The 15509-nt window shown below is 38.4% G+C and overlaps 1 protein-coding gene across 2 annotated transcripts in view; it reads left to right on the forward strand.

Moving 5' to 3' along the window:
* The window catches only part of SH3KBP1 (SH3 domain containing kinase binding protein 1), a 211550-nt gene that overhangs the window by 56418 nt on the left and 139623 nt on the right, over positions 1-15509 (forward strand). The window lies entirely within an intron of this gene.

Below are 15509 nucleotides of genomic sequence, written 5' to 3' on the forward strand. Positions count from 1 at the left end.
AATTAGTCTGCAAATTTTGAAAAGAAGCTTAAACATGTATGTCCTGGTTTATGGCTCGCATTGTCATCTGTTGTGTTGCTTAAGCAGTTGGAAAAGGTATCAGCTATTTAAATCTAAATTCAAAACTTTCGATTAGAAATACATGTTTGTTTTCCTTGTGCCAATTGAAGTTCCTTTCTATGTGTAACAGAAGGTACTGTATCTCTTCCATATAGCATGGTGATTTTTGTTCTCACTTCTTTCAAGCACTTTGCAAAACAGAGTGTTGCTCCAGCTTTTAAAAGACTGTGGGAAAAGAACTGAAAATACTCAGATAATCACTGCATTTTTGCATAAGGGTTGCATTAGGGAGGTAATGTGATAGGACTGCAAGGCTTGGTCTTCTGCAGGTGAGCAAAGAAAGCACAGGCCTGCTTGACTCAAGCCAGTGCATGTTGGTGGAGACAACCGTCTCTGTCTCTGCATGGAGACAGAGGTTACACCTTGAAATGAAGGAGCTGCTGTGGTCCTGGTGTGTCTTGTTCAGTGCCCTTTTCCCAGCAGTCAGCAGTGATTGACAGCTGAGAAGGATAGACTCTTCTGAATTAACCCTTTAGTGTTGTGTTTCTTGTTACTTCTCAAAATGGGAGCATAAAATTGCCATTAAACCAGTTTTGTTTTCTGTATGATGCTGCACATAACCTGCTAGCTCTGGGCTTGATGTTTTGAATATTGAAATACTTTGAGTATCTACTTCCAGTGCCCATCTTGCCCTTGATTATAGCCTGTAATTGCATTTTTTTGAGTAGAGAAATGTCATTTCTTCTGTTTATTTGTATGAAAATTGGCTTGTTATCTAACGTTGGTGACTCCTAACTTGATCTCTTTCACTCAGGAAAAATCACTGTGAATTTTTGAGAAAAGAAAGTCCAACCTCCTCTGCCTTATTCAAATTGCCTGTTTTCTTTCTTAAATTAGGTCTTCCAGCTAAGCTGTCACTTATAATTTAAATGTGACAGAGGAGGTGGCTGAGTTGCATTTAGTTTTTTACCTTGAAAAACGGTAGGTCAAACCAAAACTATAGCAATGGTTACACCCCATAGAGTGCAGGAGAAGGACAGGGTTACATGATTTCCAAGGCAGGTAACCAACTGTGACTAGGTGTGCAATATATGCTAATAGAGGAAAGGTACACATTAAAGTAAAGAAAAGTAAAAGCTTACTGAATAGGTGACTTGGTACTTGGTCTGCTAGGAAGTAATCTATGCAGTTCACTGTACTTAACTCCCTGTACCTTTGTTTTCTCAAGTGGTATTTTACAGAAATTACCAGATTGAGAATATTCTGTGCGTAACCCTAAGAGAGAAAGGCTGAGAATATGCCACTCCTGCTCATTGCAGTACTGTGCTGTAATGGAGTTAAGTTTTCATATGTTTACTCCTAATCCATATGTACAAAGTTGCAGATAATAACCATTTTTTATAAGAAAATATAGGTGCTAACTTTAACTTGCTTCTGTCCTGCAGTGCTGTCAGTGCTGTTTTTGATGAGCAGGGATCTCAGGAAAGTGACTAGGCAGATGTGGAACAGTTTATAGTTTGTCCTTACTAAGCAATTTGTCTCTTATATGTTTAGGTTTATTTTGGTTTTGTTTTTTGTTTAATTTTACCTGTCTGTGTTAGGGGAAAAGTAATTTTCAAATCCCTCCCTTCCCCTTTGAGTATTGTAAACAATAGACTGGGTTTTAGACTACCAGTGCCTGCTGATTTATGTGTTCCTACTGTTCCAGACCCAGTGCCTGGTTTGCCAGACTTCTGGCTCTGTTAGGACATGTTTTGTATTTAGCAGTTAATCCATGGACTGACTTGATTTTCAAGGGAGAGAGTTTTGCTTTCCACAGCCAGATCTTTGACTGGAGCTGATGCCCAAATTGCTGTATTATTAATACCTGATTCATAGTGTGCAGTTCGTTTTTCATTTCTTAACTTCCCAATTTTCCGTCCTCTTTTAAGTCTTGGTTGTTATAGAAATACTGAGTTTTGGTGACAAACTCTATTTCTTCTCAAGTACCACATAAAATAAGGTGAAACTTGTTAGCAGGAACTGTTACTATATTATTGTAGACATCTGTAATAGTAGAATTTGTATTTTGCCCCCTTTCAAGAGCTCAGCCTCCTGTTATTTTAATGCATACTTCCAGGCTGTAAAGGAGCTGTTATAATAAAGGGTGTTTACAGGACTCTGCTGCAGTCTCAGGAAATTCAGAGAGGCTTTTTTGCAGCCTGTCCCAATCCCCAGCCTCTCTGGAAGCTTTCTTGCATAGTTACTCTAGCTGTGAATTTAAACTGTGAATTTACCTCAACACACCAGAGAAAAAATTGACTGGGCTTCATTGGATAAAAGATGAATACTACTTTGTACAAATGTTGTGGTGTTTAGAGTATTTCTTCCCAGTCTCAGACATTTTCAGTAGGTCTTGGTTCTAATTCAGCATATGTGCTTCCTTTTAAAAACAAACAGGGTTGGTTTTATGTTCTTACTGAGAACCCTCTACAGTTTCTGAGGGTGGGAGGCAGAGTGCTGTGTGGGAAGGCAGGAATACATTGATGCTGAAGGGCTCTTTACCTGCACTACATGTTGCTAAGTTCCCTTTTCCCCCTCATTTATCTTCATTCCTGTGTGTTATCCCACCCCCATTTTGAGGATTTCTTGGCCTTTTTTTGCATGTTAACTAAAATCTTGCAGGCTTTGATGACTGTTCAGTTAGCAGAGCTGATTTCACTCCCTTTAGGGTATCTAGCACTGAGAGTTGCACAGTTGGTTTTCCCTCTGTCCCCAAGCAAATGGGATACACAGAAAATAAAGTTGGATTGTATACAGGCTTTGGAGCTGGTTCTAACATCTTTCAGTTTTAATATCCAGCTGTTTGCAATAAAAAAACCTGCTTAAAAATGATCATCAGCTTGATACAGTTATATGGTGAATAAAATCTGCATCTTCAAACAGGTATATCAGTTTTTGAGGCTAATTTTTTTCTTGACAGTCTGCAGTGGTACAGTATCTTATGGTGGTTTTTGTTCTTGCCCTCCTGAGATTCAGTGTTTAAGCAGGATACACAAGCAGCATAAAAGGTTCTAAAGATAACGAGTTCAGATTATTACAGTGGTGATATCACTGCAACAGGCAGAGAGACATCTGGCTGTGGTCAGATACAGGTGCTCTTGGGTTTTGTATTGCTGTTTCCTCTGACATCTGGATAGTGCAACTCTGAGTTTTCTTCCTCTGAAGAACAAAGAGCCATGTCTAATACACATTTCTGCTATGAAAGTCCTTACAGATGTATAAGGCTGGCTTTTCACATGTAAAGTGACAGGATGAGAGCCACCAGGCAGTTTTTCTTGTACTGTTAAACCATTTTGAATCATTGCTCTCTGCCCTACAGATCAAGGCCTCTCAACTCCTTCAGCCGGGTACTGGCTGTGGTCACTGCCTGGGCAGCGTTACAGGTGATGCTCATGATGTCAGTGCTGCTACTTCTGCTTCAGACTGGATCACACAAGCATGGAATTGAGTTAAACATGTTAAAATCCAGATAAACACTTCCATGTTTAGTACCATTTAAATGGGATAGCTTTTTCAAGAAGATGTGAAAAAATCTGGACACCTTCCACAAGTGTCACGAATCAGCTAGAACTGCAAGCTTTCTCTTACAATCCATTTGGGCAGAATTTCTACTGGTGATGATGATCATTTTCTAATGTATCCAGCAGACACCTATTCAAGCAGTGACTGGGGAATAGAATCAAAACAATCAGTGTTCTTTTTTAAATAATTGCATTAAACATCCACTTAACTGGATAATATTAGATTTATGAAAAAAAGCTTACAAAATTAAACAGAGTATAAATGAGTGTCAATTGACTACACTCTTGCCTTCTACAGTATCAAAAGGATTTTACACATACTACGGCAATTTAGATTTTTCTTAATGTTAGATACACTGAACAGTTTGGGTATTCATTTACACGAAATAATATCCTAAAACACTATTCACTGTAGAACAGCAGAGTTGGGAAAATATTTTGGTTCAAAACAGTCTTCAGGGCATCTTTTCTTTTGGACATCTCATACTATTAAAATGAGGAAAGAAGTTCAAAAACATGATGTGAGAAGAAAGTGGAAGTAAAATTTATCTATGTCCTCCAGAGGGTACTTTAAAAGTTAATGGTTTTTAGAAATTATCTGTGGAGATTGATTCTAATTTTCTCTGTTTTTTTTTCTGTTAGCCTCACTCTGTGTGTGTGTGTGTGAGAGAATTAAGAATGCAAGTAGACGTGATAATTCTTGTTATTTAATATATTTTTTCCCCTTGTTTTACAAATACTATAAATTTTGAACAGCTGGTGAAAGTATTTGGCCAAAGATTCTTACTGAATTCAGGGTTAGCAATGTTTTTACAATACTTGGTTGAAAAGTGTAGTTTGTGGCTAACTGCCCCAGATTTGGAGTGAATGAAAATAAATATCCAAAGACAAGGTCTGAGTTGTGACTTTGTGAAAAGGGAATAGTATGCTTTTCCAGTTTTCCTTGTGCATTTCAGAAATTTGGGTAAATATTTTGACGTGACCAGGAAACCTGAGCAACTAAATGAAAGAGTCGTATTTTCTGACCTTAGAAGCATCTTTGTATAGGAAATTACTTTTGAAAGTTAAACTCTGAGTAAGAAGAACTTAATAGATAAACTAAGGCAAATAAGTAAATACACAGGATTTCCCTGAGAACTGCATGTATGTGTCTTGTGAATAGATTTGAATAAAAAAATTGGAAGTATGAGAGGGAATTTCGTGTTATTGAAAAGCAAACTGCTTCATTTTTCCTCCCTGATCTGTGAAACTCTCATACTGAAGGCAGTATTATGAGGTAAAGGAGAACCTGTGAGAACAAAATATTGTATTGTGGGATAAATAGGGAGAAAGGAAGCTGAAATACTTGTTTTGATTACCTGTGTCCTAACCTTTGTTTTCTAAATGACAAATAAATTACTTCCTATTAAACTGTCAATGGTGTTAATGTTAAGGTGTGGTTGGTTCTGTTTAAAGATTTGTGTAGCTATGTAAATAAATGAAGACCAGACCATTTATTTTGATCTATGTGTATATTTAATAAATATTTAAAATACAGGAAGTATGGAATTGACCAGTACTTGGCTAGCATGGTACTTATTATACTCAAGCTTCCTTTTTGCCTTTTTAAATGACTTTTTCCAGTTATTGAATGTTTATTTGTGTGGGCTTGGCAACAGTGAATGTGAGATAAAGCCTATTTAGATGAGGAAGCAAGTGATTTTTTAAAAAAAGATGTATTAAGTAAGAAAGATAAATATGAATCTTCAGGATTCAGAGCATTTAAGTTGGTTTAGGAGCTTCTTGTAGCTGCTAAAATACCTGGCCTTAGGGGATTAACTAATGATTATCAAATATGTTTGACCAGACTAGTTACTTGCCTCCCCCCTTTATAGGTGGAGGTTCTTTCCAGCACTTCAGCTGCTCAGTGGGCTCATGTGACTCTTGTCATTGCTCACACCCTGTACAGTACTCCAGAAAAAATTCAGTCCAAAGCAAACAAGCTCTTTCCTCATGCCTTGTAGTCTGTGCTAACTTAAATTTTGTGTTAGCATTGATGGTAGATAATGAAATATGTGTTGAAAATACCTAGGTCTGAAAATACCTATAAATACTCACAAGTTCAATGCAGTATCCACTGACTGTGCAGCACTTACCTGACAGAGGGACAGAAGATGGATAAAAAGTGACCAAGTGTAGGATTGGCCCATTCTCTTTAAATGAGTGGGGGCTGAATGGAGACACTGTTATAGGAATGTGTGAAATTCATTTCCCTAAATGGGTTTTTGCTACAGCTACCTGCTCTCATCACTAGCAGGTGCCCTGATGCAGACACTGCTCACCTTTCACAGGTCTGCATTTCCCCCTGCCTGTAGCAGTGAGGACCCCCTGAGCTCTTGTGTGTTGTGTGGAGCACTGCAGACACATCCAAACCAGTTTACAGCTGTGCTGCACCTCCCCAGCCCTGTGTGGGGTTTCCATTGTGGGTTTCAAGCTGCTTGCCAGATCCTTGCATCTAATGTTTGCTGCTTGCTTGCTTTGTACTTGTCTTCCTCTTCCTCCAACAGAACATCCTCAATGGGCCTTGTTTCTTCCCAGTTTTATATTGGGATTAAAAGTGATATCTTTGTCTTTTATACTTTTCAGTGTAGTGGTCAGCTCTGTTTGTCTGTTTTTCATCTGTGGTCATGATGTGTGGTCAGCTCTGTTTCCTTTTCAGAGGTATCTGTTCCCAGGCCACCACTCCCATGAATTCTGAGACATGTCCACCACAGCCCCTGTCTGGAGTGGTTAATGACTTTGCTGAAGGAGTCTGTTAGTTGATTTGGGATTAAAACTGAACTGTTTACAAAGTAGAACACACCTGTGCTTTGGGTGTTTCTTCAAACCACTCCTGTGTGGGTGTTCCTAGATAACTTCTGTTTTTTCAATATTCCCCCATGGAGTGGATCACAGAGGGGAGGAGCAGTGTAGGCACAGTGTAAGAAGTGCTGACAGATATGGGGTCTTGCTTTTCCTGAGGAATGGGCCTAAAAACTTGATTTCTTTGTTAAAATCAGTAGAACTACCTGAGTGTGAATGTACTCCTTGACCTGAAGGAAATGTGTCAAGAACGGCTCCCAATGAAAACAAAGGAAGCAAGTGGCTTATGCTCTGTGCTGTCAATATTGTAAAGGTAAAACACCCCTACATCTGAACTTAAAGCATTTTGCAGTAAAGGCAGTTAAATCTAAATGCATTTGGAATATATTGCAATTTTTAGAAGATGTTGGAGTATCTAGAAGAAGGAGTGTTGCTTTTTGCCTTCCCAATAAAAATACAGCTCAGGGGAGGCTGGATAGAGAGTATTCTTGTGACCCGCCTGGCAAGTTACTCTGCTTTGCCTGCAACTTCCTAAATTCAATATTTGCAAAAATTGAGGATACTCCCTTCTGCTAAGTGAGATTTCTCCTCGTTCTTTTCAAGAGATATTTGTATTTGCATTAATTATCCAATGATTGGCTTAATTTTCTAAGATTTTTATTGTGCATACACATTTATCTTTTAGAGCAGGCAGCTACTTTCAAGGTAGGCTGCTCTTGGGGAACAAAAGCTAAGTCATATATTGTCATTTTTCCTGTCATTCTGAGAACTGTGTAAGTCAATATTTAGAATTTCAAGGCATAGATCTGGATACATATAATTGGAGCCATGGCAGTTTAATAGTTAAAGTTGCAGTAAAGTCTACTTGAAATGTAGGTGAGTCCTCTTCAACACAGAGGAATAACACTCAGTGTCTTCCCTCAGCCTACAACACTCAGACCAGGAATGTTTCAAATGTTCAAAATGAATTTATCTTTTCTTGATAAATTGGTGAGTAAAAAGAATTGCTAATGCTGAGATCAAAAAATAGGTCTTTCTCCTATGTATGGCATATGCAACTTTTCCCTCTTGATTCTTATTTAAAGGTAAAAATGAAAAGTAAGTATTAAGTTTTTTAATAGAAAAGTATTTAAAGGCAATTTCCCTGGGTGTTTGTAGCTGGTGAAATCTTGTTCCTGCTTGCTGAATCAATCTGCATCATCTGTATCATCATTCAGTGATGCTCAGCAAGGCAAACAGGTTCAGAGGACTCAGTCCTGCAGTTCCACTATACGTTTATATATGGTCAGACCACCATTTCATCATCCTTGATGACTCCTATGCACCTGCTGTCTGCTTGCTTTCTTTAACTGTCATCTTTAAACTTTCATTTCCCCTCAGCAGAACTGCATAATCAGTACTTTTCTCTTACCTCTATCTTATTTACAGTAACAGTGAGCCTCAAGCATTCTGGTACCACATGGTACATTGGGAGAAACCATAAAATAGCTGTCTCTGCTTGGAAGGAGACTTATCCAAACAAAGATTATGTTTTCTCATGCAACTCATCTGTGAACAGGAAACCTGCTGAGTGTGCTAAGCAGATATACATCATTTTTTCTCATGTGGACTTGACCATAATATGTCCTATAGTGTTTTGGGTTTTTTTGTAATACAAGCCAGTGAGTCTGTGTGGCTCTGATAGCCATGAAGGTTTGCTCAAAGTTTCATGCTGGCTGAATAAACACTAGGTTGAGAAACTCCAAAGGTAGTTTCAGTATGATGCATTACTTCAAAGGTAGCATGCCAATCTCTTTTGCAAACATTGAGTAATTAAGGGATTGAGTAATTTGAGGTGAGGATTGTGGTCACCAAATCTCCCATCTGTGATGCTAGGCTGCACCTCTCCTACAAATACCAATGGTCTATCAAACTCAGGCAGTTTTAGCACCCATCACACATTTTTTAGTCTTGAGCAATGCTCTTTGCTGTTCTGGATAAGTGTTGAGCATGGTTATTTCTTCTATTTGCATTCTTTATAGCTCTTTTCTCTTGGATAAGACCAAGATACAGAAGGTTGTTTTGCTAGAATAGATTGACCAACACATCCCCTTTTCCCTGCTTGTTCCTTTTTCACAGCTGTAAAAGAGCAGACAGAACATATGAAAAGCCTAGAAAATTCTGCCATGGAAAGGTTTGTCCAGAGACCTTCATTCTACCGAGAGAAAGGGCAGTCTCAAGTGTAGAGGACAGCTGCTGCATTTCTAGGGACGTTTTGAGACCCGTTGTTTAAGGTTTGGGTCAAATTTCCCAGCTATTAAGAATTTATGAATAGGGCTATCTTTTCTAAATATCAAATCCCTACAATTAAGTCTAATTCTTCCAAAGAAACATGTGACCTACATTTTATAAAGGGATTTCCATGGTTCCAGGACATCTTTTAATAGGGATTATTAAAATTGTTGTTCTCAATCTTTTTGGTTTCATACCATTTTTCCCCCTCCATCAAGAAATTACCTCTGGGTTTGAGCAAATCAGCAACATGTTGGAACTCAGAAGGCTATACCAGACAAAAAGGAACCCATAAGATATATGGCCCCTTCCAAACTCACATGAATTAACCTGTACCTGCTGTGATGTTTGCAGGAAGATAGGTCAGATTAAGACGGAAAATAATCAAACAACAAATTTTGCTTAACAGCTGCAAGGGTTGTAAGCCTTGAGGAACATGACTGTCAGAAGTGCTGAGGAACTGCTTCTGCCATTGGCTGCCTCTTGAAATTGTTGGTGCTTAGCTCCAGGAATAACTGGAATCATAATACATTGTCTTGTGAACAGTGGCAGGTGGATGCCAGCAATATTTATAAAGAGACCTCTAGCCCTAAACTGTCAGACTGCAGAAGGAAGAGTGTTAAATTCTAATCTCTGATTTACAAGTCTGGCAGCATACACTGTTCACATGGTGTGTGATTTGAATAATGATGCATCTACTCCTGATCTCATTAACCCTGATCTAATCCAGGATCTTATTTCATTAATTCCTGCAAGCTTTCATACAACTGGTTACACAAACAAACAAAGCCCTAGAAGTCCTGTAACACTGTAATTATCTTTCCCTCTAAATATTTTCATGATCCTTTATTTTTGTCTTGAAAAAAGTTTCAGCTTGTCTTTTAAAATATTTTCAAGAATCTCAGTTTTAATTTTACATGCAGTGGAATTCCCTGACACTTCCCCTCCCCAGGGCTCAGTGGATTTCTCTGCATAACCTTAATAACTGCGTGCTGCAGAGGGTTGAGCAATTGTGTTAGTTCAATAGAGTATTTGGTGAGAGGTCTGTCAAAAACAATGGGAGTGTCTGTAATTTACCCGTACCTTTTTATGGCACAGTTCTTCATTCTATAATGCAGAATTATGTGTTTGAAGACCTCTGTAGAAATTTGTACAATTTTTCATTACTTGCTAATTGGATAGAAAAATGGCTGTTTGGACCATCACCAAGGGTTTTTAAAGTGTGGTTGAAATGAAAATTTTGAAGTTGTGTGCAGCTGTATATTATGTATTTTGCATGTTTTTGTGTAGCACAATGACTTCCTTTCAGTTTGTGTGGTTTGTTTTTAGTTGTTGTTTCTTTTTCACTGTGCAACATAATTTAGAAAAGACAAATCCTTTATTAAAAACACCTTACATATTATTTTAAACAGAGAATGCAAGATACTGAGTGAGTCAGTTAATGTTCTCATTAGGAAATCCTGCTGTTAAGGATCATCTGGTTTGTGATAGGATTTTGCATAAAGGATTTATGTTACTTTGTCTCTTTCTAAACTTGTCTGTGTCACAGAGATGGCTTATCTGCTTATCTAACATGTTACAATTTGTGATAATGTCTCCCTGCACTTTTTTTCCCTAAGACTGTATGTTGTTGCTTTTTTTTCTGTATTGGTCATCTCTTCAAATTGGTATGGTTGTGAGAAGGAACATAAATACAAGAGAAGTTTCATATTTTATATATATATATGCTAATATGCACAGGGTTTTTTTTATACTGACAACAGAAATATTTTTACTATATGAAATATCCATTTTTGAATGTCTAAAACTGTAATCTGTTACATTTTTTAATAAGGCCAGGTGTCTTTGGGGAGAAGCTCTTAGCTTGCTAAATTCTGGCATGTCCCACTCTCTACTCAAAGAAATGAGAAATGACATGGCACTTTCAAGCAAAGTTAACAATGCTTCTAATAGCTGGGTGAAAATGGAACCTTTGTGAGAAGAAATTTATTTTTATTTGAAACTGCTTGAGTAATTTAATTCTGCTGGAGGTGAATTTAAGCTCTGGGGAGAGATGGCTGAGAAGTACCTTTAGTGCCTCCCCACAGTATCCAAGGATGCAGGGAGAGCACACGAGTGTTTCTGAGCAGCTGCAGAGATGTGTGTGTGTGTGTGCTGAGAACACTGGGCAGCTGAAATGCACACAGATGTACTGTGCTATTGCAGACACAGGTGAAAGGCAGCAGTTCCAGCTGATAAAAGCCTGGCTGGCCATCCATTGTCATGAAGGTTACAGAGGTGGGGGAAGAAAATGCCAGTTAGAGAGTCTGGTTGTGGAGCATCTTCCCCATGGCTGCAACAGTGCCTTCTGCCCTTAATCCCATTGCTCACATATGTTGCTAAATAGGTAAAACAAAACAAATTCCCAGCCCCAGATGAAAACTGGGAAGGAGTGTGTGCTGCAGGGGTTCATGGGCAGACTACTCCACAGCAATATGAAGTCAGTTGCTTCCAGTTCATCTGCAGGTTGAGAGACCTGCTGCAGTCATACAGTGTGATTCTCTGGGAGGTTTCTGAAATGCAAAGTCTGTGTCAACTCTGCCCACTCTAAATCTCAGAGTCTTTGGGTCATCATCTCTCAAGTGTCTCATACATGGATGGTGTGTCCCTCTGTTCTGGTGACAAGGTGACAGGTTTGGTTTTCCTCACCCCTTTAATAAATTTATAACAAACTTCTGTTTTGTATTTTTCACCTACTTTGCGTAACCTACACATAAAGATCAACAAATGTACTTGCTGTTTTTCAAAGTCTTCCTTAGAGGTGTCTTGTCACAGTGTGTACAAAATGCTAAGTGCTCATGCACCCGGCCTGTGCCAATCACTTCTGCTTCTTCGTGCTTCCTGCCATCTGCTGTGTCTGCTCATCAGTTATGCTTTGCTCACACCTACGTTGGGAGGCCTCAGAGAGAGGTGCTGTCATTTGAAAAAAATAGGTCAGGATGAATTGAGTGGCTTGGAGTGGCATCCAGCACCCAGCACACCATGGTTTTCCTATTTCCCTTCTTTTATTGCTCTAATTATAATTTTCAGTCTTGGTCTGTTAAGTGCATTAAGATGTAATGAATTGCTTCTTCTGGTGGTAGAGAAGCTGATCACTGATGTAGCCAAGCATGTCTCCAAAACCCAAACCACAATGTGCAGAGGGTGTATTCTTTTTCTTCCTGGCTTTCTCTGAGACAGGTGGTGTTTTGTGATTCTTTGTTTTAAAATGTGCTCTCTACATTTCTTACTGTTGTATTCCTTGCTGTTTCTCGTAGTCTCCGTCTCCCTTCCCCCTCCACCCCCCTCCATGTTTCTTTAATCATGTTTCTTTAATCTTGTCTTTTCTAGTAATTAAAAAAAACCCACAGTAAACTAATTGGTATAGGTGAATATGAGCTGTCTCCTTTTGAACTGAAGTACAAAGTGTGAGGCTAAGGGATTTTAAAAGATTTTCTGGAGCTGAGCGAATGCAGAAACACACTTATGTTCACAGACAAGCAGAGCTGAAAGATTGCACAAGACTCAACAAATCTGAGAGTTTTCTTAATTTTATTATAAAGCAGGCACTCATCTCTCTAGAAGTACAAGGCTTTCTACCTGTGTAAGAGTGTAAATCCTATCCAGACGATCTTTACTTATCAGAAGGATGTAAAAAAGATGTAACAAATAACATAACAAATCTGTATCAAAAATGAAGAATGTGGAGATTATTGAAAAGAGGAGTTTGAGTTTACTGTAGAGTACTGGTCACTGATGTGTACAAGAGGAACAGAGGATTTAGGAGTGGCACAGTGTGGCTTCCTGTATTATGGAGGGCTTTGTAGCTTGGGCATCTCTGGCTGGGATAAAGAGGAGAGTTCAGACATGGATGTCACAGAGAAGTAACAGCAGTTAGGAAGGAGCAGGCTGCACTGTGCCTTCAGTGCACAGTGCTTTCATGGTTAATGTAGAATACACTGGATGTAGGAGTTAATTTTTTTTTCATAATAACTGCTGGTTTGTCGCTTCATAATAAATTTGTTTGTTGCCAGTTGTTTGCATTAAATCTGACCTATTAATTTTTTTACATTGGTGTTTTCAATTTTCCCGCTATTATCTCAAAAGTCTGAGGGATGACCTTTGTTATAAGTAAAGTTTATAAATAAAATTAGTACCAAAATGAGTATTTAAATGTTCAAAGAACAATGTTCATGACAGATGGGCTGTAGAAGCCTTTACCTATGGCAGTGTAATGAATTTATGATTGTGCAGGCTGGTTCTGTGTGTACAGTAGGCAGGGGAGCAGAGTCCTGACAGGAAAGGCCTTTCCATCTGAGAAGCAAGGGTGGCACTATGGGCTTACCTGAGCAGCCATGAAAGCAGCACTTCTGGCTGTGTTCAAGGCTTTATTTGTGCTAGGGAGAGCAAATCAGTGCATCTGTTTTATGTAACACAACAAGAAAAACAAAGGAGGGTAAAGCAGGTCAGAGTCCTCATCCTTAAGGTACCTGTTCTGCTGGAGTAGATATGCTATTCAGTATGTAAAACTTGGTGAGCAAATAACATTTTCTCTGTCAAGCCATAAATCAGATAGCAGTCATGTGAGCCACAGAAATAGACTTGATTTTAAAGGCCAGATACAGAAACGAAAGAGAGGTTTAGGAGGCTGTGGTTAGAGAACTAGGCAGTACTGGCACAAACCAGGAGGCTCATGAACCATAACTCGTGGGGTTTTTTGCTTGGCTTTTTTTTCTCTCTCTGTCACATGCCTGACAGCTGGGAACATGTTTCCTATAAACTTGGGATCAGCTGATAGCGGAAAAAGGAGAGAGGATGTGGAATCCTGCAGCAGTGAAACAAGACCATAGCTTTTGTCATGTGTGCAGAGGCAGTTTGGGATCTGTGCCTCTGTTAGAAGCTGGGGGTCACCCCTACAAAGCACAATTTCCAAACCATCCTTCCCCCTCTGCTTGGTGACAGAGCCACTGGTGGGTGTCTCCTGTCACAACCAGCTGATGAGGAGTTCTGAGTCTTGATCACGGAGCTTGAAGGTCCCATGTCCTCTCTCTGTGTCTTGGGCCTGGCATTGCCCTAGAAAGGAGAAACTAAAAGCTAGTCATGCTTTTAGTTTCTGGAAGCATGGAAAAGAAAAGCTAGATGGTTTCTTATTTCTCTCTGAAATGTTGTCATTTTGCTTTTTAACAGAATGTAAAGCTCATGCTATGAAAGTATACTGGATTTTAGTGCAGGCAACATCTTTCTGGTTGAAAATAATTTTTGTCTTGATTCTAGTTCAGTTGCTGGGAAAGTTTGTTCCAACCTTACTTCAGGATACATTGTTTATTTATATTAGAATGACAAGATTCTTGAAAATCAGAGTCACATTTCTAACTAAGGACATTTATAATTATTCAATAACTCTTAACTAGTTTTAGTGAAAATGTCACAGGAAATTACTTAGGAGGACTAAATATTAAATTGATGTACTGTGCAGCAGAGTTCTATTTTGAAGCATTTAATAATTGAATGATTGAACTCATGTATTCTTTGAAGTTACGGACACTCTCTGCAGGAAATCAAGGTGGCAGTTGTCTCTTGGAATGTAAAGTATGGTTTTTGAGAAAAGGGATTGAAGGAAAAACATTCTATATCTCAGAGGGCTCAAAGTGCTCCTGACATTTCCATTGTCATCTTTCCATAATTCAAATGTGTTGCATTGTTTCCTCTTTGCTGTGTATGATTCCTGGCTCTTATTTCTGCTCCCATATTTGGCTTCAAGCAGGGCACATGCTACAGATTTTAGAATTGTGAAAGACTCATTCTTTCTCAGCTTTCAACTCTTTCATTATGCATGTGTCTTGTTTTCAAAAGCTTTGATTTTTATTAAACCTCTTGCTCCCAGGATGCAAGAACAGTTGTTCCCTTCATATGGAAGCCACAGATAAATCACCTTGTAGTCTGATAGTGATTCTTCTCATAATTTTTCATGGCTTCCAACAGTTTTGAGGAATGAAGTGTTGGCTTTAGGATTTTGTACCTGCAGCAGTACAAAAAATCATTTTGTTGCATTTAGAGTCATGGAAAAGGTTGCAGCAATTTCCTCAAATGTTTTCAGCTGAGTGTTTCCTGTAAAGGTCAGAACTGTTATAGTAAAAAAAACTTGAAACTTTGGCATAGTGAGAATGGCAGAAATTCTTGTACTTTCCTAACTGTAACTTTTATGGCTGACCTAATTCAAGAATTTGCTCTAACTTCAAGGAAGCTTTTTGATAGAGGGGTGGAAACATCATCATGTAAACGCATATAAATAGAGGAAACTTGTTCCTTGAAATGTAATAAATGATTCAATTCTGAGAAAAAAAGCTAGGTCTTGCAAACAGCAGTAGAAAAACTATGTTTTCTCTTTGAAAGCTGTTAACTGTTCTTTTTCCTCTCTTCAGAATGACAAAGCATGTGTCATTCCAATGAGTAACAGTTTTTTACTTACAAAAGATAAAGTGCTTAATTTATAAATTTTAATTGTGTTTAATTTTTAAATTTTAGATGTTGAAATGGCCATTTAATAGGGTATACTTGAATATACTGTATTTTCCTATGTGGTGGACTTTCATCACACTATGTAATTTGTTGTTATTTGAAGTTTTGTCACGTTGTAAAGCTGATGAGCTTAGGGATAACATCTTTCAAATTTCCTGTGGCTTATACTGATGTAGGATAGGATTAGAGAAGATCCAAATAAAAACAGCTCAGTATTGTTTAGATTTTGTGTTTCTT

The sequence above is a fragment of the Camarhynchus parvulus genome, chromosome 1 (genome assembly GCF_901933205.1).
Source record: "Camarhynchus parvulus chromosome 1, STF_HiC, whole genome shotgun sequence".
NCBI lineage: Eukaryota > Metazoa > Chordata > Aves > Passeriformes > Thraupidae > Camarhynchus > Camarhynchus parvulus.